The sequence below is a fragment of the Schistocerca americana genome, chromosome 7 (assembly GCF_021461395.2).
Source record: "Schistocerca americana isolate TAMUIC-IGC-003095 chromosome 7, iqSchAmer2.1, whole genome shotgun sequence".
In the NCBI taxonomy this organism is placed as follows: Eukaryota; Metazoa; Arthropoda; class Insecta; order Orthoptera; family Acrididae; genus Schistocerca; species Schistocerca americana.
The window spans coordinates 79606186-79628221 of NC_060125.1; positions in this window are offsets into that span (position 1 = coordinate 79606186).

Below are 22036 nucleotides of genomic sequence, written 5' to 3' on the forward strand. Positions count from 1 at the left end.
GAATTCTGGCGATAGTCGACTTTGAAAATTATAAAAATAATCAGAGGCACAATCGTACGCTGTGGGGAATCCGTCTCGGGTGGTATGACGTACTCATTCTGCAGCAAGGGAATCAGTGTCCAAGTTGTGTATTGAATTCGATAAAAGAAATTAATCTCTGAAAACACAGCATAAATGACCGTCGCGGAGGCTCCACTAATTTCCCAGGATGCAAAGTTTCAGACGAGTTATGACACCAAATAATGCATCGAGCCACAGACAAGGGAGAAGTTCAAGTAATCGAAGAATTAAACGTGTATTTTTCATTCATGAAATTACATTTTTCCATAAATGATTTTCATAGCTACATTTCAGGATACATCATCCTCTTGTATGAGACGAAACGTTATCATCATTAATCAAATTACATTACGTATTCCAAGTGACAACATACAACAGTGACGCTAAATACAGTTCAGTTGCGATCCTACTCTCCACAATTACTAAATCAGAAATAAGTAAGTCCATAATACGCGTAATGTACCACATTCTATCCATTTAGTTTTTAAATCACGAATCTGAGATATTGCAGTCGTAATGAGTCTTTCATCCATTCAGATAACCTGCGCAGTTACGCATAACTATTTACGCTAAAAGAGAAAAGTTGACAGAAAAAGTAGTGATACTACAGTGTGAGCCAATATTTTCCTGTTTCCAAACTTTATTTTTGTGTCCGTTTTCCAGGCAATATTCAGCTACGGCCTACTTGTTGGGATCCGTTTGTTTAATATGTTGCTTCTGATCGATACAGCCCTCTGTAACTGCGAGAATTGTCTGACCTATATAGATGCTGCCACATTCACATAGGACACCATATACACAGGGCAGACGACGAGCTACATTGCCCTTAATAGGGCACAGCGTATCTGATACCTTGGGGTATGGCCGGAACTCTGCCTTCCGCTAAAACATCCAAGAACGGTAGCTTGCCATTCTTCTCCATCTCGATGGTAGGGTAATCAATTACGCCTTTATGATATGGCTTCACGGTGAAAATACACTGCGGCATTTCGTCGGTCACATGAATGGTGTCCATCCCAACATTAAATTTACCATCGAGATGGGGGAGGATGGCTAGCTACCGTTATTGGTTATTTTAGTTGACCGAAAAGCAAGAGGGCCATTCCGTGTACAGGGAACCAAGGCACACTGATCGATACTTGAAGGCAGATAGTCTTCCCCACGCCGTACATCAGAAAGCGGCCGTAAACACTCTGATACACAGAACAACAGTTATTTCTGACGGCGACCACCTACAGTCTGAATTGCAGCACTTGAGACACGTGATCAGAAACAGTAGCTATAGCAAGAGAGACATTGCAAACGCTTTCATGTGCCAACGGAGAAGGACGGCTTGTGAATCGGCAGAAGACGCCAAGCCGGCTGCCTTCCTGCCGTGCTGTGGGGTAACAAGCCGCAAGTTAGGACATATGCTGCAGAGACGCGCACGAAGACCAGTGTTCCTGCGCGCCTCCAAGCTACGAGATATGCTGCGCCTTGTTAAAGACGACGTATCTCTCCATTTGCCCTGCGTGTGTGGTGTCCCTTGTGAATGCGGCAGCGTCTACCGGTATGTAGGTCAGACAATTCTCACAGCTGCAGAGCGTTGTACTGTGCACAATCGACATATTTAATAAAGGAAGCTTGACAAGTCTACATCTATTCGGCGAGCTACCTAATGGTGTGTGGCGGAGTGTACTTTTTGTACCACTGACTGAGTCCTCCAATCATGTTCCACTCGCGAATAGTTCGTGAGAGGAATGATCGTCGGTAAGCCTATGTATTGGCTCTAATTTCTCGAATTTTCTCCTCGTCGTCATTACGCGAGACGTAAGTCGGAGGAAGTAACATGTTGTCCGACACTTCCTGGAAAGTGCTCTCTCGAAATTTCAATTGTAAATCCCCCCGTGCCGGCCGGGGTGGCCGAGCGGTTCTAGGCGCTACAGTCTGGAACCGCACGACCGCTACGGTCGCAGTTTCGAATCCTGCCTCGGGCATGAATGTGTGTAATGTCCTTAGGTTAGTTAGGTTTAAGTAGTTCTAAGTTCTAGGGGACCGATGACCTCAGAATTTAAGTCCCGTAGTGCTCAGAGGCATTTTTGAAATCCCTCCGTGATGCACAACGCCTCTCTTGTAACGTCTGCCAATGGAATTGGTTGAACATCTCTGTAACGCTCTCGTGTCGACTAAAGGATCACGTGACGTAACGTGCTGCTCTTCTCTATCTACGTATCACAGATAGATGAACAATACTCAGTAATGTGTCTAACAATCACCTTATAAGCCACTTCCTTAGTGGATGAATTACATTCCCTTAAGATTCGTCTTATGAATCTGAGACTGGCATCTGCTTTTCCCACCATTTTTTTTTGTATGGTTATTTCACTTAAGATCGCTCCGTGTAGTTACTGCTAGATATTTTACAACAGGTACTGTTTCCAGCGGTTTGTCATCAATAGCGCAGCTATATAGTAACGGAGTTCTTTTCCTATGCATGCGCAATATGTTACACTTATTTACGTTCAGCGACACTGCCAGAGCCTACATAATTCATCAATTCTCTGGAGGTAATTCTGCAAATCGTTATTATCTTTCGGCGTTGCTGCTTTGTTATAGACAGCCGCATCATCTGTGAACAGCCCTAGAGAGCATCCGACGCTCTCTACTAGATCATTTACATATACTGTAGACAGTAATGGTGCTATCATACTTCCTTGGAGGACACTGGAAATTACCTTTATATTTGCCGATTTTGCTCCGTTAACAGCGACGTGTTGAGTTCCGTCTGCAAGGAAATCTTGAATCCAGTCGCAAATATCGAGTATCGAGTATCGGTAAAAGTTGATAAGCTCGTATTTTTCTCACTAAACTGCAGTCCGGGGCGGTGTCAAATGCCTTCCTAAAGTCAAGGATTCAAGGAACTCGGCATCAACCTAAACGCCATTGTCTATGGCACTGTGGATGTCATGGAGGAACAGAGCGAGTTGAGTTTTGCAGGATCTCTGTTTCCGAAATCCATGTCGATTTTTATAGAAGAAAATTTTCCTTCTCCAAGGACGTCATTGTTCTTGACCACAAAACATGTCCCATAATACTACAACAGATTAACACCAGCGACACAGGTCTATAATTGTGTGCATCTGTGCTACAGTGCTTCTAAAAAACGGAACTGACCAGTGCTTTCTTCCAGTCACGAGGTACATCCCGCCATTGCTGACCAAGACCTGGAAAACGGACGAAAAAGAATGTTTGAAAACACGAGAGTCTTGGCTCATGCGTCAACGTACTAGGATACCATTGTAAATCAGGCGATTGAGATTAAAATGAACAGCAAAAATTTTAACAGATATCAGGGGTCTACGCTCACTAGGGCCTGGGGGTGGGCTTTGGATGTCGAAAGGAAGCAACGACGAATGCTTGACGCTTGTAGGGTGGCGGGAGTGGCAGTTTCAAACGTACTGCTGGCCTCTCGTACCACCTGACGTCACTCGGCCCCGCGCCGGATCGGAGCTGCTGTGAGCTGCCCAGTCACCTTCTGCGCACGCGTTACTGCCCAGTCAGCTTCTGCGTACGCGTTACTGCCCAGTCAGCTTCTGCGTACGTGTCGTCACTATTTCCGGCTGGTGTCCGGTGAGATAGGAGATAGTCGAGCGTGCATGTGTAAGTAGGCTGTTTAGTGCAGTCTGTGGCTGCTTTGCATTTATGTAAGTAGGCTGTTTAGTGCAGTCTGTGGCTGCTTTGCATTGTTGTAATACTCGCCATTGTAGTGTTAGGCAGCTGGATGTGAACAGCGCGTAGCGTTACGCAGTTGGAGGTGAGCAGCCAGCAGTGGTGGATGTGGGGAGAGAGATGGCGGAGTTTTGAAATTTGTCATGAACTGCTATATTTATATATGATGATATCAAGGTAAATACATTGTTTGTTCTCTATTAATATCTTTCATTTGCTAACTATCCCTATCAGTAGTTAGTGCCTTCCATAGTTTGAATCTTTTATTTAGCTGGCAGTAGTGGCGCTCGCTGTATTGCAGTAGCTTGAGCAGCGAAGATTTTTGTGAGGTAAGTGATTTGTGAAAGGTATAGTTTAATGTTAGTCAGGGCCATTCTTTTGTAGGGAATTTTGAAAGTCAGATTGCGTTGCGCTAACAAAATATTGTGTGTCAGTTTAAGCACAGTCGTGTATAATTGTTCAAAGGGGACGTTTCATATGTCGACCCTTGGCCTACGATACCTCACTGGATCTTCTGATTTTTTTTTCTTGTAGTTTGTGTAATTAGTGTAGCTATTGTTTATTGCTAGCGCGCAATTGTAGAGAGAATCTCCTTTGTAGTTGTAGTTTTTCATTGTTGTACACAGTTGTGGCATGCATGTAGATTTGCACCTAGTATTTCGCAGCTGCAATTAACTAGATATTATTTTCAGTGCTATGTTAATGTGTTCTCTTATTTTTTCTCTTCAAATTGTGCTTTTCTGTGTTATTGTGTGAAATATTGTGACAATAATGGCGTGTGAAAAACGTAACACTAGGCTCCAAAGTAAACTGAGAAATAATAGTGACGACGAGCGTAGCTTGCCAGCACCACTGTGTAAGGAATTAACAGACGTTCTAAGTAGTAATTTGGTAACTGTGCATAGGGAAATGGAGCGGGCTGCAAACAATGGCGTAGACAGTGAAACAGGTAGTGAACAGGGAAGCATTATAGATCGATCGCTCGGCAACAGCTCGCCTCAGGAATCCGAAATGACAGGACACAATTTCGTAAATACTGTAGATTCAGGTTTTCTCAAATAAGTCAAGACACATTTTCTGCTTGTCAAAATGTGAATGTTGCCGGTGCAAATGCACTGCCGAAAAGCGTAGAGAAACAGATTCCAGACACTAATACATTATTATTGCATTTAATGCAACAAATGGAAGAAAATCAGAGACAAATGGGACAAAATCTTAAAAAGTTAGACACAGTGGAACAAAATCTTAAAAAGTTAGACACAATGGAACAACAACAGAGACAAACACAGCAACAGTTAGACGCAATGGGACAAAATCTTCAAAAGTTAGACACCACACTTGAACAAACACGTGAAGATTTAACTAGTGAGTTACATAACATTGAATCGAAATGTCAAAAAGTCTGTAATGAAGTAAAAACACAAATTTGTGAGCAGTTTCAACCTATTTTTTCGCGGCATGAAAATGCATTACAGAATCACGAAGCAGCCATAAAAGAACTGCAAACCATTGTTCATGAAAATCATGAGACCTTGTGGGCTAAAATTGACTCAGTTGCATCTACCGATTCGGTTACGCAACTTGAAAAAACTCAGGAAAACTTAAAGGACACAGTAGATTCGATTTCAACACAAATGGACACTCTGAAACTTGGTTCAGAAAAACACACTGAGGAAATAAGTACACTATCGGAGAAAGTAGCCAAACTTTCGGATCAGGTCACTAATCTATCTACGAAGGTAGATGATAATCTGAATGACACAGAAGAGTGCAAACAAATTAGGAAATTCAAACAAAATCAGAATCAGATTAATACGCAACACCAAAGAGAAATCTGGGAAGTACAAGATCAGCTGACACAGTTAATACAAGAATTACGTATTTCAGAGGATACTCGCGCCCCAATACGGGAAGAGGGACACAGAAATACGGAACAGCCACAAAATAATAATACAGGGCATTTCGGAAGTTATGAAAGAAACTGGCAATGTGCACCGAATTTTGAGATGGAACGGCCGACACGACCTAACAATGACGGATATGCGACTCGCCGACATGATGATTTTGACTATAAGCTGTTCATTACTACACGTAAATTCAAAACATTTAAGAATTCTGGAAACGACATTCATCCACAAGCATGGCTCCATCAATTCTCGCATTGTTTTCCTCCCAACTGGTCGTTAGAACACAGATTAGAATTTATGTGTGGCTACTTGGAGAATGAACCAGCTGTAAGAATGCGATCGGTAATTCACGATTGCCACAGTGAAGGAGAATTTTACCATGCCTTCCTCTCAGCATATTGGTCTCAAGCCACACAAGACCGAGTAAAACATAGCATCATAATGATGAAACGTTTCGAACAATCTGAATTTTCCAGTCTTATGAAATATTTTTAAGACATGTTGCATAAGAATCAGTATCTTTCAAACCCATACAGCCCCTCAGAACTCATCTGCATTTGCTTAATCAAACTGCCTGAACATTTACGACATATTATTTTGGCAGGACGTTGCAAAGACGACATTGAAGCATTTCAGGGACTCTTACAAGAATTAGAAATTGACACTGACAATCGCGGAATGCGAAACCAGGAACACAACAATCACTACAGGTCACATCCGTCACAATTCCGTGACGACAGAAGCAATAACTGGACACGACAAGCCTATCCTTACAACGCAAATCGTGACCAAAACAGACACCACCCATATGACAACCACTGGCAGAGTAATAATAGTTACAGAGAAAGATCTCATTTCCGTAGTAATGACTATCACAGAGACAATCAGAGAAACAGACAATATGGGAACCAGAACAATTATTATCAAGGGAGGCAGAATAACTTCAGACGCAACAGTTCGGCGCAGAGTTATGATTCAGGGAGAAATTCTCCACCACATTACCGACAACTATGTAAACTACCGACAAAACGACAGACGTGAATTTCATCAGAACTGGCGGGATTCTAACACAGCTGGGCCCTCTCGGCAAGGTGAATTGGTAGAAGTTAGGTCTCCTAATCCCAATAACGACGCGCGCCAACAAAGGAACAGACAATGACTCGCACCGCAGGCATCCGCGTGCGCCGGCTGGCTCAGAGAAAAATGGCATAGACGCTAACCTTGAGAAAAATTGCAGTATTCTTTACCGATGTATACAACATGATAATTGCTTTGAAGTTGAAACTCTGTGCACTAGGAAGAGTAAAAGATTGTACCACATTTCACATGTAAAACCGTTTATTGAAAGATAATCTGCTTTTTAACTTTGTCATTGCCATACAACTTTTCACTTTACATTACTAGTATGCTTGTCAGACTTAGAATCTGTTAACATGCAACAATGTTTGAAGTGAAATATCCAGTCAAGAACCAAGAGAACTTATTGAAACAGAAATGACGAATGCATTGTTATAGTGAACAGACGTAACAGTGTTATTGTCTGTGTACATTCTTGCTTGTTAGTTGCACGATTATGGAACGACTATAAGGCTTACATACTTAGAACATTTACCAGTACTGCTAATGAGATTTTAATGCAACATTTTGGTTTACTTGAAAATATATTCTGGATTTAAAGTACTTTCAGTGAGATACCAGATGGCACAGTGGTTAGTTTATGTGACAGCTACACGATTTCATCACGACGCTACTAATGAGTGACAATTTACAATGTTGCTTTTGCAGTGTTTCTGTTTTATATCTGCACAGTTTTCTGTTTTATTCTGGAAAGTAAAACAGGTTTTAGTAGTAACTTTTGTGGTATAGCTACAATGAGACTGCCTTTTCCGTAGCACAACAATACGTTACAGCACAGTACTTTCCTCATCACGGCAATAAGCGTAATAACTAAGACATTTATACGCAAAGCATTTCACTTTTGTGTATTATGAGGTAAGTACATTGACTTCTGCAGAACTTAGCTTTCGGAGGACGATAACTACGACACTTCCACACAGATTATGTTGCAACAAGACGCACATTTAGCGCTGTTGTTGTTGTGGTCTTCAGTCCTGAGACTGGTTTGATGCAGCTCTCCATGCTACTCTATCCTGTGCAAGCTTCTTCATCTCCCAGTACCTACTGCAACCTACATCCTTCTGAATCTGCTTAGTGTATTCATCTCTTGGTCTCCCTCTACGATTTTTACCCTCCACGCTGCCCTCCAATACTAAATTGGTGATCCCTTGATGCCTCAGAACATGTCCTACCAACCGATCCCTTCTTCTGGTCAAGTTGTGCCACAAACTTCTCTTCTCCCCAATCCTATTCAATACTTCCTCATTAGTTATGTGATCTACCCATATAATCTTCAGCATTCTTCTGTAGCACCACATTTCGAAAGCTTCTATTCTCTTCTTGTCCAAACTATTTATCGTCCATGTTTCACTTCCATACATGGCTACACTCCATACGAATACTTTCAGAAATGACTTCCTGACACTTAAATCAATACTGGATGTTAACAAATTTCTCTTCTTCAGAAACGCTTTCCTTGCCATTGCCAGCCTACATTTTATATCCTCTCTACTTCGACCATCATCAGTTATTTTGCTCCCCAAATAGCAATACTCCTTTACTACTTTAAGTGCCTCATTTCCTAATCTAATTCCCTCAGCATCACCCGACTTAATTAGACTACATTCCATTATCCTTGTTTTGCTTTTGTTGATGTTCATCTTATATCCTCCTTTCAAGACACTGTCCATTCCATTCAACTGCTCTTCCAAGTCCTTTGCTGTCTCTGACAGAATTATAATGTCATCGGCGAACCTCAAAGTTTTTATTTCTTCTCCATGAATTTTAATACCTACTCCGAATTTTTCTTTTGTTTCCTTTACTGCTTGCTCAATATACAGATTGAACAACATCCGGGAGAGGCTACAACCCTGTCTTACTCCCTTCCCAACCACTGCTTCCCTTTCATGTCCCTCGACTCTTATAACTGCCGTCTGGTTTCTGTACAAATTGTAAATAGCCTTTCGCTCCCTGTATTTTACCCCTGCCACCTTTAGAATTTGAAAGAGAGTATTCCAGTCAACATTGTCAATAGCTTTCTCTAAGTCTACAAATGCTAGAAACGTAGGTTTGCCTTTCCTTAATCTTTCTTCTAAGATAAGTCGTAAGGTCAGTATTACCTCACGTGTTCCAGTGTTTCTACGGAATCCAAACTGATCTTCCCCGAGTTTGGCTTCTACTAGTTTTTCCATTCGTCTGTAAAGAATTCGTGTTAGTATTTTGCAGCTGTGACTTACTAAGCTGATAGTTCGGTAATTTTCACATCTGTCAACACCTGCTTTCTTTGGGATTGGAATTATTATATTCTTCTTGAAGTCTAAGGGTATTTCTCCTGTTTCATACATCTTGCTCACCAGATGGTAGAGTTTTGTCAGGACTGGCTCTCCCACGGCCGTCAGTAGTTCCAATGGAATATTGTCTACTCCGGGGGCCTTGTTTCGACTCAGGTCTTTCAGTGCTCTGTCAAACTCTTCACGCAGTATCATATCTCCCATTTCATCTTCATCTACATCCTCTTCCATTTCCATAATATTGTCCTCAAATACATCGCCCTTGTATAGACCCTCTATATACTCCTTCCACCTTTCTGCTTTCCCTTCTTTGCTTAGAACTGGGTTTCCATCTGAGCTCTTGATATTCATACAAGTCGTTCTCTTATCTCCAAAGGTCTCTTTAATTTTCCTGTAGGCAGTATCTATCTTACCCCTAGTGAGATAGGCCGCTACATCCTTACATTTGTCCTCTAGCCATCCCTGCTTAGCCATTTTGCACTTCCTGTCGATCTCATTTTTGAGACGTTTGTATTCCTTTTTGCCTGTTTCACTTACTGCATTTTTATATTTTCTCCTTTCATCAATTAAATTCAATATTTCTTCTGTTACCCAAGGATTTCTACTAGCCCTCGTCTTTTTACTTACTTGATCCTCTGCTGCCTTCACTACTTCATCCCTCAAAGCTACCCATTCTTCTTCTACTGTATTTATTTTCCCCATTCCTGTCAATTGTTCCCTTATGCTCTCCCTGAAACTCTGTACAACCTCTGGTTCTTTTAGTTTATCCAGGTCCCATCTCCTTAAATTCCCACCTTTTTGCAGTTTCTTCAGTTTTAATCTACAGGTCATAACCAATAGATTGTGGTCAGAGTCCACATCTGCCCCTGGAAATGTCTTACAATTTAAAACCTGGTTCCTAAATCTCTGTCTTACCATTATATAATCTATCTGATACCTTTTAGTATCTCGAGGGTTCTTCCATGTATACAACCTTCTTTCATGATTCTTAAACCAAGTGTTAGTTACGATTATGTTGTGCTCTGTGCAAAATTCGACCAGGCGGCTTCCTCTTTCATTTCTGTCCCCCAATCCATATTCACCTACTATGTTTCCTTCTCTCCCTTTTCCTACACTCGAATTCCAGTCACCCATGACTATTAAATTTTCGTCTCCCTTCACAATCTGAATAATTTCTTTTATTTCATCATACATTTCTTCAATTTCTTCGTCATCTGCAGAGCTAGTTGGCATATAAACTTGTACTACTGTAGTAGGCGTGGGCTTTGTATCTATCTTGGCCACAATAATGCGTTCACTATGCTGTTTGTAGTAGCTTACCCGCATTCCTATTTTCCTATTCATTATTAAACCTACTCCGGCATTACCCCTATTTGATTTTGTGTTTATAACCCTGTGGTCACCTGACCAGAAGTCTTGTTCCTCCTGCCACCGAACTTCACTAATTCCCACTATATCTAACTTCAACCTATCCATTTCCCTTTTTAAATTTTCTAACCTACCTGCCCGATTAAGGGATCTGACATTCCACGCTCCGATCCGTAGAACGCCAGTTTTCTTTCTCCTGATAACGACATCCTCTTGAGTAGTCCCCGCCCGGAGATTTAGCGCTACAGTACACGTATTTGAGTGATTAATTTTGTACTTAAAACATTTATTTTTAAAGATTTTTGAATTACAAAGAAAGTTTTCCGTGATACATTTCATTCCATTGCTGTAATCTGTAACACCTGAGGGTATAATTACATTAATCCTCAGGGGGGTACACGCTTACTTTGTGTATAATGTGTGTGGCAACCACAAGGAACCCTAGCTAATATGGTATTTGCTTATACAACTTTACACATCGGTACCATATTTCTCTAACACACAAATTACACAGCTATCTGATCATTTAACTGAGAGATAAACATTTTTTTACTACATCAGTGACACATGTTTACGCAATACACAGTTGGGTAACTTCACACTTATGAAACTGTATTTTGTCTGTACTTTGTAAACTGTTCATATTTTTTCGGAATCATTGTGATACTATGAGAGCTTTGAATGATGTATTTGGTAAGGGAGCATGATTTTAAAGTACGTTTGAGGTAGATGACACTATTGAAATGAGCAGAGAATTTTTTGTAGGTTTTGAAATTATTGCAGAAAGCTACAACGATTTTGAGATTTGACTGAGGTGTTATGATGTTATTATTACGATGACGATGTGTACTATGCTGTTGAGATATGTTTATGATCAATAAGATGATGCTACCATATATGAGGAATAAGAAGTATGTTGGAAACCAAGAATCGTGCTTTAAGAGTTATGAAATGTGCGTAAATGCGTGACTGTATCACAATGCTGACGAATATTTTATTTGGACACTTATATTTATAGGATTTTCTTTCTACAGATTTGCAACGCTAATTCTTGACCTGTGAAATATTTTTATGTGAGACTGTCACTGTAGCGGAAACTGCTGTCGTAAATATTTCCATAAGAAAGTTAAGTGACCACCTGCACGTGCGTCGTCAGCACACCGCTGTGTCAGACACCTGGAGAACAAGCCATTAAGGTGTGCCTTTCTGGAAGCACAGGTCGAAAAAAAAAGGAAGAGGCCATTATCCTCGCTATTGACATTTCCTTGTTGAAAGCATACTGTGGAGCTCGTAATTTATGATATTTACTGAAATGCCTAAAGAAATGACGAGAAATATTTTTACATCTGCACACCTGATTACGACAAGCGTCTTTCTACGAGAGTTGAGAGAATTTCTACTAACTTATGAAATGTCACATGACTATTGAATGATATTTTTATGCTTTGGTTTGCGTAATTGCTTATTTCATTTGACATCTGTTTTCCAGCTGTGTTGCAGCATTGGTTTCATAAAATAAAAATAAATGCATTTGCTAATGTGAACACTTTCTGTCAACAGATCTATTAAATAATAATTTTGTGATCCACATTCTTCAAAAAAGGAGCACTTGGAAAGGAAAGAACAATAAGAAGGGACTAGTAACAGTAACTGCATACATAATATTCTTTTCAAGTACATGGTAATATTTCTTTTACAACAAGTTGTTGTGGTGCACCACTTTAATTACTTAGACATTAAGATGTGATTATACATTTCCCTTATCTGCATTGTTATCTTTAGTGTACTATTTTTTCTGCTTGAGCTATGTCATGTTTAGATATAAGCTGCTGTTTGCCAGGCATAGTGCTACTGAACTTTAATTTGTGGTACTCTGCTAAGCCAGATTTATTTTTTTTGTTTGCTGCGCATTGCCTCATATTAGTTGTAATGTTGAATTGCTTGGTAATTTAGATTTACTGTAGCTTGCTTTGCGATTTTCCATTTTTTTTCATTGCTGTTTGTATTAATTGTTTTATGTGCTGCTGCATTGCCTCGTCCCTTAGTTTAGCATCTGAGCTCAGTAGATTTAAGTTAGCTTAAGAGGGGGTAGACTATATAAGAAACTGACTATGGAGAATAGGTAAAGAATGCATTGCGAAGTTATATGAAAAAGATTTGGGCCCAAATGAGTATTGTACAATCAGAAATAATTATTTTGAAAGAAATATGAACAGAATACAGAAAGCAGGCTTAGATGGGACTTTTTGGGAATAATGATGAACAAAGGGAGATCTCCATGCAAAATACTGCAGTAAAACAAACCCTGTCCTTTCCTTTTGTGTCATCCCTCTATATGTTTGCGTACCCTTGTGTATTTGTGTTTTTCCTGTCTTTATGTGTTTAGCTGATGAGAGCTATGTTGTAGAATTTTTCTAATACTATGTTATTTACTTTGTAAAGATGTTGAGACATTATTTATTGTGTTTTGTTGCTCATATGTGAAGGTGATGTTTCAAAAGTTATTCTGATCTTTATGTATGTACTTATGTCATTATTTTTGTAACACTGATGTATATGTATATTTCTATTCTTTTGTAAAGCCTGTGTTACTACAAATGTTATCTGTATTGTTATGTTCTTTAATGATGTATTTTGTACCTTTGTAATTGTATTCTCATGTTATAAAATTCTAATTGTCACCAGTTCATCAAATTAAGTAACATGTAAGTTACATTTCACTGCACACGTTTCTATTGGTCATAGTATATGGACAATATGTGAGAAGTAGGGACTGTTAGTGTTTGCACGTGTGTTAATAATTCAGCAAGGGACTGGATAACAGCATTGCTGGTTATAAGGACAATTCCAAAAAGTTCGTGAGTGTACAAGTGGTGGTTTATGGACTTGCTATATTCTCTGCAAGACTCTTCGATTGTGATTGTGCACCTGCACAGTCGTAACAGATGGCTGCTGGCCGTCTCTACAAGGACTACAGTGGGTCTGCACCTCTGATGGCCCACCAATACCGTAATCTCTACAAGGACTACAGTGGGTCTGCACCTCTGATGGCCCACCAATACCGTAATCTCTACAAGGACTACAGTGGGTCTGCATCTATGATGACCCACCAACGCCATTATTTCTACAAGGACTGCAGTGGGTCTGCACCTCTGGTGGCCCACCAATACCACAATCTCTACCAGTACTACAGTGGATCTGCTCTGTGATGACCTACCTACCAATGCTCTTCAAAATTTCGACTGACTCTGCTGTGGGTTTGCTCTGTTGTGGCCCATTACCTGTATGCATGTCAAGAGTCAGCACTGTCTTTCCGTTGGAAGGACAACACTACTTCTTCAAGACTGCATGGAAATCCACTACTTCTGTGTGCATTTTCTTTTACTGCTCAGACTTTGAGAAAAACTCTACATTTTTACTGTGATGAACAATCTGGACTGTCTTTATGGACTGTGAGAAATTTTTAGCTTTTGACCAACATTGTATTAATAAGTGTGTGCATTTGATATCTTTGTTATTGTAATCATGAAAAATTTTTTCAAATCTGTATTGGCCACTGCCCAAACCAATTTGTAAAATTTTTTGTGGGGAGCATGGGGGCTATGTAAGTAGGCTGTTTAGTGCAGTCTGTGGCTGCTTTGCATTTATGTAAGTAGGCTGTTTAGTGCAGTCTGTGGCTGCTTTGCATTGTTGTAATACTCGCCATTGTAAGTGTTAGGCAGCTGGATGTGAACAGAGTGTAGCGTTGCGCAGTTGGAGGTGAGCCGCCAGCAGTGGTGGATGTGGGGAGAGAGATGGCGGAGTTTTGAAATTTGTCATGAACTGCTATATTTATATATGATGATATCAAGGTAAATACATTGTTTGTTCTCTATTAATATCTTTCATTTGCTAACTATCCCTATCAGTAGTTAGTGCCTTCCATAGTTTGAATCTTTTATTTAGCTGGCAGTAGTGGCGCTCGCTGTATTGCAGTAGCTTGAGCAGCGAAGATTTTTGTGAGGTAAGTGATTTGTGAAAGGTATAGTTTAATGTTAGTCAGGGCCATTCTTTTGTAGGGAATTTTGAAAGTCAGATTGCGTTGCGCTAACAAAATATTGTGTGTCAGTTTAAGCACAGTCATGTATAATTGTTCAAAGGGGACGTTTCATACATGTTTAAGTAGAATTTGCTCTCCGCTACGAGTTTATTTTCTTATCACGCCTTTCCGTCTGCCAGGCAGCGGGATTGTGTCCTCAACTTGTCTATCATTTACCTGCTTGTTTTCGCCAGGTTACACGCTAGACAGTCTGGGCCAGCCAGCCTGTAAGGGATGGCTAGCTTAGGGCATAACGGGCAGCCAGGGCCCCACCCGAGGGTGGTCAGACCATGTTTCCCAAGGCAGGCCAAGACTTTTGAGGCACAGCCAGGCAGTGCGTCCGGAAAAAGAGTTGTTAAACCGCATAACGTTGCACGATATTACCGTTCAAGAAGAGAAAGTCTCTTGTCCCAAGACGGAAACAGTAACTAACATTCACCGCTTCGTAATCTGCTGCACAGGACAGCCCACAATAACGTGATCGAGACGCTACTGACAGCCAATCGGCTCTCTACTTTCGATGCAGTAGTTCACCAAAACCATTGTCCAACAACTACCAACCAGTCAACATACGACGCTTCGTGAAACGTACCACCAGGAAGAGGAACGCCCCTTCGACATCGATGCCATATCAATGACGATGACAATGAACGTGAGTTCAAATGGTTCAAATGGCTCTGAGCACTATGGGACTTAACTTCTAAGATCATCAGTCTCCTAGAACTACTCAAACCTAACTAACCTAAGGACATCACACACATCCATGCCCGAGGCTGGGTTCGAACCTGCGACCGTAGCGGTCGCGCGGTTCCAGACCGTAGCGCGTAGAACCACTCGGCCACCCTGGCCGGCTTGAATGAACGTGGCCTAATTGAAAATGTGGACCATGAAGACGATGATTCCATGGGTGACGCGCCTGCGCAGGAAACCGTCGACGACTAATCATTGGTTACTGCGCAATATAAGCGCCAACATAAATCTGACTCACTGCCACAGGATTGAAACCCCGAACGGCGAGTGGAGACACTAGAAACATCCAGTCACTTCCGGCCACTGCGCCTGCGCAGGAAACCGTCGACGACTAACGTTTGGTTACGGCGCAATATAAGCGGCAACATAAATCTGGCTCACTGCCACAGGATTCAAACCCTCGTAAACGGCGAGTAGAGACACTAGAAACATCCAGTCGCTTCCAGCCACACATGCACTGAGGGTCTAAGGTGACGACACATTCGATCAACAGGACACCCGACCCTCGTATAGAAACCCGCGGCGGCTTATGCCCAAAGACCATTGAAGAAAGTACCACCTGCTACAATTCATTACACAGAAAAGTGCTTCGAACTAAGCGCGGCGCTAAAAACACAAATAGAGGGTACACTGGAGGCTGCATATCAAGGAAACACGGTGATGTACCTCTTTGAAACTTGACTTTTTTACAAATCGACCCCCTGAAGACAAACGGTTGAAAGTTGCTTTGAAGGGTGTTTCCAGCGGAAGTCCCGGTGGGCGAATTCACGAAGGAAGTCGGCGGGAAAGGTTTCTCTGGAGCCACTATTTATCATTTTGAAAGACGAGTGGACCCCTCCAAGGACCTGCGACCTTTTCCTTCTTACGTCATCGTTATGCTAAAATACAAGGACAATGACCATATCTACAATCTTCAGTACGTCTTTCACACCAGGCCGTGGATCGGAGATTACGAACCGAAGGAGGAGCACCCCAGTGTAAGTGCTGCCCGTTCTCTGAGCACACAGAAAATTACTCCCAACTCCCGCCGAAGCGCGTGAGATGTGCAGAGTCCGCAGCTCGTGGTCGTGCGGTAGCGTTCTCGCTTCCCACGCCCAGGTTCCCGGGTTCGATTCCCGGCGGGGTCAGGGATTTTCTCTGCCTCGTGATGGCTGGGTGTTGTGTGATGTCCTTAGGTTAGTTAGGTTTAAGTAGTTCTAAGTTCTAGGGGACTGATGACCATAGCTGTTAAGTCCCATAGTGCTCAGAGCCAGTTTGAAGATGTGCAGACCACCATCACTCTCAGGAAGGCACGCTGCCAAGAATGGGAAAAAGCAAAGTGCCGTAATTGTAAACAAGAGAACAATAGCCTCATATAGATCCGCTAGAAGTACTAAGAACAGCTCCAAGCTTACCAACGACGAGCTGCTGGCCGACCACAATCATCTGGACGACCTCTCAGGACATTTGCCATTACCTGTTGACTGCTCAGAGTCACTTCAGTCACAGCACTGGCCTCAGCACTAACAACGACAACAACCTCAGCAACGTTGACAACTGCCATGAATTATCACTCCAACTCGAAGATAGAGCTACGCACAAGCTGCCAGCCCTGAACGTCACCAGCAACAACAGGACGACGAGTTTACCTCCTTCTTGAGACCTATCATGCGAGCCCTGACAGATATTAGGAAGCTGTTGACCATGCTGCAACAAAAACTCACGAGTATATGGGCCCCAGAGGAGAATTTTTATTAAAGCGTTCGTCTCGCCTTAAAATGGCCCAAAGGCAATATACTACTCACCTCCGTTTTAGCATATGGAACACTAATAGCTTGCAGACTCGTAAGGTGGAACTCACAGATTTCATCATCACTCATCGACTAGACGATGACCTTATCTCAGAGAAGCGTTTAACGGCAACGACGCAGTTCGAACTTTGTAACAGGCTATCGGATGGACAGAGTAGGCCGCAGTCTTCATCAAGAACACCTTTACTCACTCTGTGGAAGTCTTACCGCCTATAATTTCTTTGGAAGCCACGTCTGTCATAGTCAACACGGCAGTTCGGAAAGTGATTCTTGTCGCGGCGTATCTCCCCCTAAACAAGGATCTTACCCTGGATGACCTCCGCTACATATTCAATACTTACGACAAGGTACTTGAGCAGTGTCACGGCTCAGCATTTTGATTTACCCGCGAGATTATTTCACTTGTTTTCGCCGCAGCACTGTTGGCGCTTGTGCGCGAAGGAAGAGTTTTCCAACTGGTGCCTAACGATTAAGGACTGCGACGAGTGTGGCTGTTTGCGAGCATGTGGGGAGGACAGAACAGCTCGCTTGCTTGGCGTGGTGCTCCATGACCAGCTGTTGTCTGATGGGCCTAGCACTCGAGTGTAACAGGAAACTGCATTGGTGTGGTTCTTGTCACCTGGCTAAGGCCGAAATTTTCATATACTTTTATTATATTTCATGATCATTACTTATTATGGGGTTGGTACTTGTAGCCAACATTTTGTGATATGGAATAATTCAGAAAATATCATCACGTGCCAAGTGTCTACTGTGAATAATTGACCTCAGAAGTTAAGTCGCATAGTGCTCCGAGCCATTATCTACTGTGAATAATTCTTAATTTGTTTCCTATTAAGTTGCATGTATAACCAATTATTGTTAAATAATAAATTTGTGTCAACAAGGCTTTGACCAAATAAACGTGCCTACACCTTCCCCATCCTGGCTCTGCTACCGTCTGTACATTACAGTACTACTCAGCGGCTATCTGAATGCTAAGAATAAGCCCTGGCATTCGCTTACCACCAACCCGAAGGGCCGCATCCTGTATGACCTGGAACTACTGGTGGATGCAGCTGTCTATGATCCACTGCAGCCGGCCAGGATACCCCATTTTCAGCATCATACGGCCGATGTACTGGATATCACTATAGCCAAGAACATTCATCCTAACCTACAGCTTCAGACTATAAACCACTTTTCCTCAGGCCATCTGTCGGTTGTAGATCGTCACTGAACGAGGACGACTTCCTTCCATATCTCGCATATCTCCATATCTCAACTGAGACCAGTTCAGTTCTTACCTTAATAATAACGTCCGTCCGACCATGATTCTGGACACCAAGGAACTCACTGACAGTGCCATTCAAATGTTACCCAATAAAATTCAGACGACTGTTAGACCAGCGTCCGGAGTGGTAGCCCTGCCGGAACTGAACATCGAACCGTTTTCACTCTTGTCTCAAGAACTAAAGATGCAAAGGAACAGGAGAAGAAGACGCTGGAAGCGATATCGAAACCCAGACGACAGGCACAATATGAACTGTCTTTCACGGGAACTCCGCCGACAAGCCGTAGAATGCAGAAACGGCTGTTGGGAGGACAGAATGGCGCAATGTCTCCTCAACACCAAAGAAGAATGGCAACTCGTTCGACGTCTCCGACAACCCGCGCCTGCCAAAAGTGTTATACAAGTTCCTGGCGGCCTTCTGGATGGCCCACTGGCGAAGACTGAGCTTTGTGCGACTGTCTATGATCAGCACAACCACCAACAACGCTTGCCCAACAGCTTGAGCAAGAAGAGAACAGACTGTTCTAACTAGTCACTGACTTCTGGCGGCAACCGATGCAGAATCACCCTCTTCTCACGACGCCCCAACAAGCCAAGAAATGCACCCGCAAAACTATGAATAATTCACCTGGCCAGGACTACATCGACAATGGTGAACTCAGACATCTCCCTCGAAAGCCGCTGGTACTGTTTACTAGGGTTATTAACAGCTGTTTTTTACTGGACTTCCCTTACACATGGAAGATAGCTCACGTTATCCCAATTCCGAAGCCTGGGATGTATCATTCGCTACCAGATAACTATTGCCCGATAAGCTTGTTGCTGCTATGGGGAAACTGCTGCAACGAATTCTCCTTACCAGAATCACCTCTCAATTGGAACATCACATCATACACTCAGAACAGTTCAGTTTCCAGTCAAAGTTGTATGTAGAATTCAGCTTATCCGGATCACTGGATTCATCCAATATAATTTTAATAGGTCCAGCTCTACCCTCAGCGTCTTCATACATATAGGGAAAGTACGATAAAATATGGTTGGAGAAGCTTCTCATCCACATGCCTATCCAAGACTTTTATGTGAAGATTTTGGATAGCTCTCTACATGACCGACAATTCATCGTTCAGCTTGAAAGAAAGAAGTCTGACACCAAACGTCCCATCACTGCAGTCCTTCAGGGCTCTGTCTTGTCGCCGTTACTGTTTAATATTTATATTAATAACCGTGCAACTGGAACGCAACGTGTTCAGGAATCGTTATGCCAATGACACGGCTTTCTTAACTACGGGTGGTATTATATTGCAGCTGATTGCCCGCATACAGCGACAAATGGTTCAAATGGTTCTGAGCACAATGGGACTTAACATCTGAGGTCATCAGTCCCCTAGAACTTAGAACTACTTAAACCTAACTAACCTAAGGACATCACACACATCCATGCCCGAGGCAGGATTCGAACCTGCGACCGTAGCGGTCGCGAGGTTCCAGACTGAAGCGCCTACAACCGCTCGGTCACCGCGGCCGGCAGCGACAAATGGATTGGCTTGAAAAAATAGGCTTTCTACAACAAAATAGCCATTATCGCACTCAAAACCGCAGCAATCTTATTTGCGAAGAAACGTCGATACTGGACGTGAACTTGATGGTCAACGAAGACAGGGTACCATGGAGGAGGAGGAGGAGGAGGAGGAGATGACTGTTTAACGTCCCGTCGACAACGAGGTCATTAGAGACGGAGCACAAGTTCGGATTAGGGAAGGTTGGGGAAGGAAATCGGCCGTGCCCTTTCAAAGGAACCATCCCGGCATTTGCCTGAAGCGATTTAGGGAAATCACGGAAAACCTAAATCAGGATGGCCGGACGCGGGATTGAACCGTCGTCCTCCCGAATGCGAGTCCAGTGTGCTAACCACTGCGCCACCTCGCTCGGTACCAGGGTACCATGGAAGACTCACAGTAAGCACCCTGTTGTAGGGCTTGACAACGGGCAACGGGCTTATCTTCAAAACCCATGTTAAGGAGAAGAAAAAGATGACACTAAAGATGTTAATATCTTGATGCCAGTCTTTCTGAGCAAAGATCTCAACAGGGCAGCGTAGCTGACTCTCTTCAAGGCGACAGTACAGGCCACCTTCCTACGTGGGAGTGCCCCATGGAGGACGACCCAGAACTCTAATACGAAAGACCTTCAGACTCTACAGAACAAATGTCTTAAGTGGTGCTTAGGACTTCCATGGTGGATGAGTAGATGAGAGATTCACAGAACTCTTCACGAGAAACACCATAGCGAAAAGATACGGGACCATGCAACTACCATCTTTCAACCGATAGACGACTACCTGTTGTTCGCAGCTTGAATACGTAGTCACCATACAAAGACATCCGTGGCATGGATACCAAGTCCCCCGACAACTGACGGACAGTTAACACAGGAATCTGCCCTGCCCTACGTTCACTGAGACGTTCAGCTACGTTCAGCTTAGCAAAGTTCAGTTATCAACTCTTTCACATTTACGATTCCAGAGGTGGAAAAGATCCAGTTAAGTGCCCACCTCTCTGAAAGTGCCAAATAAAGAAAAAATTTCCTTTTACCACGAATCCTAGTAGCAGATGGCGGTAAGACTTCAGTACTACCACACTCACTCACACACACACACACACACACTCACACTCACACTCACACACACACACACACACACACACACAGCGCAGAGGTCCTTTCTGCCCTCTCTGATCGGTGCCAGAGGGCGCCATCATGGAATCTATAGAAGCGGAAAACGGTGCCAGACCCGGAAATGGCGGCGATGGCCATCGAAAGTTCGAGAATTTTGTTCGAATTGATGCGGCTTGGAAACCGAGTAGATTTTGTTGAGACACACGGACGCGAAAGACGCCGAAAACACATATTGGGATTGATTTTACTTGATACTGAAATTATGTTTTCCAAATAAGGTACCATGTATTAATGCAGTTTAAAAGCAATGTAGCAGTAGTTTAGCGTGAACAGCACAGAAGGAATGTTAACCGTTTTTGCAACAGTGGCTCAATAAAACTAACCATCCGTATACTAAAACAGCAAACTAATGATAATTAAAAATAAATGATTTACTAATGGTGGGGCACTATGAACTTGGACGAGAGGTTCTCTTATCAGCTTAATTATTAGAAGATACTGTCGCTGAAATGGTTGGTGGGTAATTGCACTCTCTATTCCAATTATTATTTGTATATTCAAGGCACATTCACATCCTTATACTATTTAGCTCAAATAGAACAAGTGGTACCTACAGGACGACAATTGTTGAACTATATCAAGTAAAATCGTCATAACGTTAGGAGTTCAAACTGCATGGTTGGCCGCGGGACATGGTGGGAATTAGTATGCAGATGGGCACGCAAAGCCCACTTTCATTTGGAGCAAGATTGGTGCATTTGGGGGACTGAGAATCCTCATTTCGCGATCGAGAAGTCTCTTCATCCTCAACGGGTGAGAGTGTGGCTTGCAACGTGCAGTCACAGAATAATCGGTGCGATATTCCTTGATGGCACGTTGACTACCGAGCAGTACGTGCAGGTTTTGGAAGTTGATTCCATTCCTATTGCCCAAAGTTGTCGTGATCTCGACAACACGTGGTTCATGCAAGATGGAGCTCGCGCGACACCATCGAAGCAGGAGAGTGTTTGATGCCCTGGGGC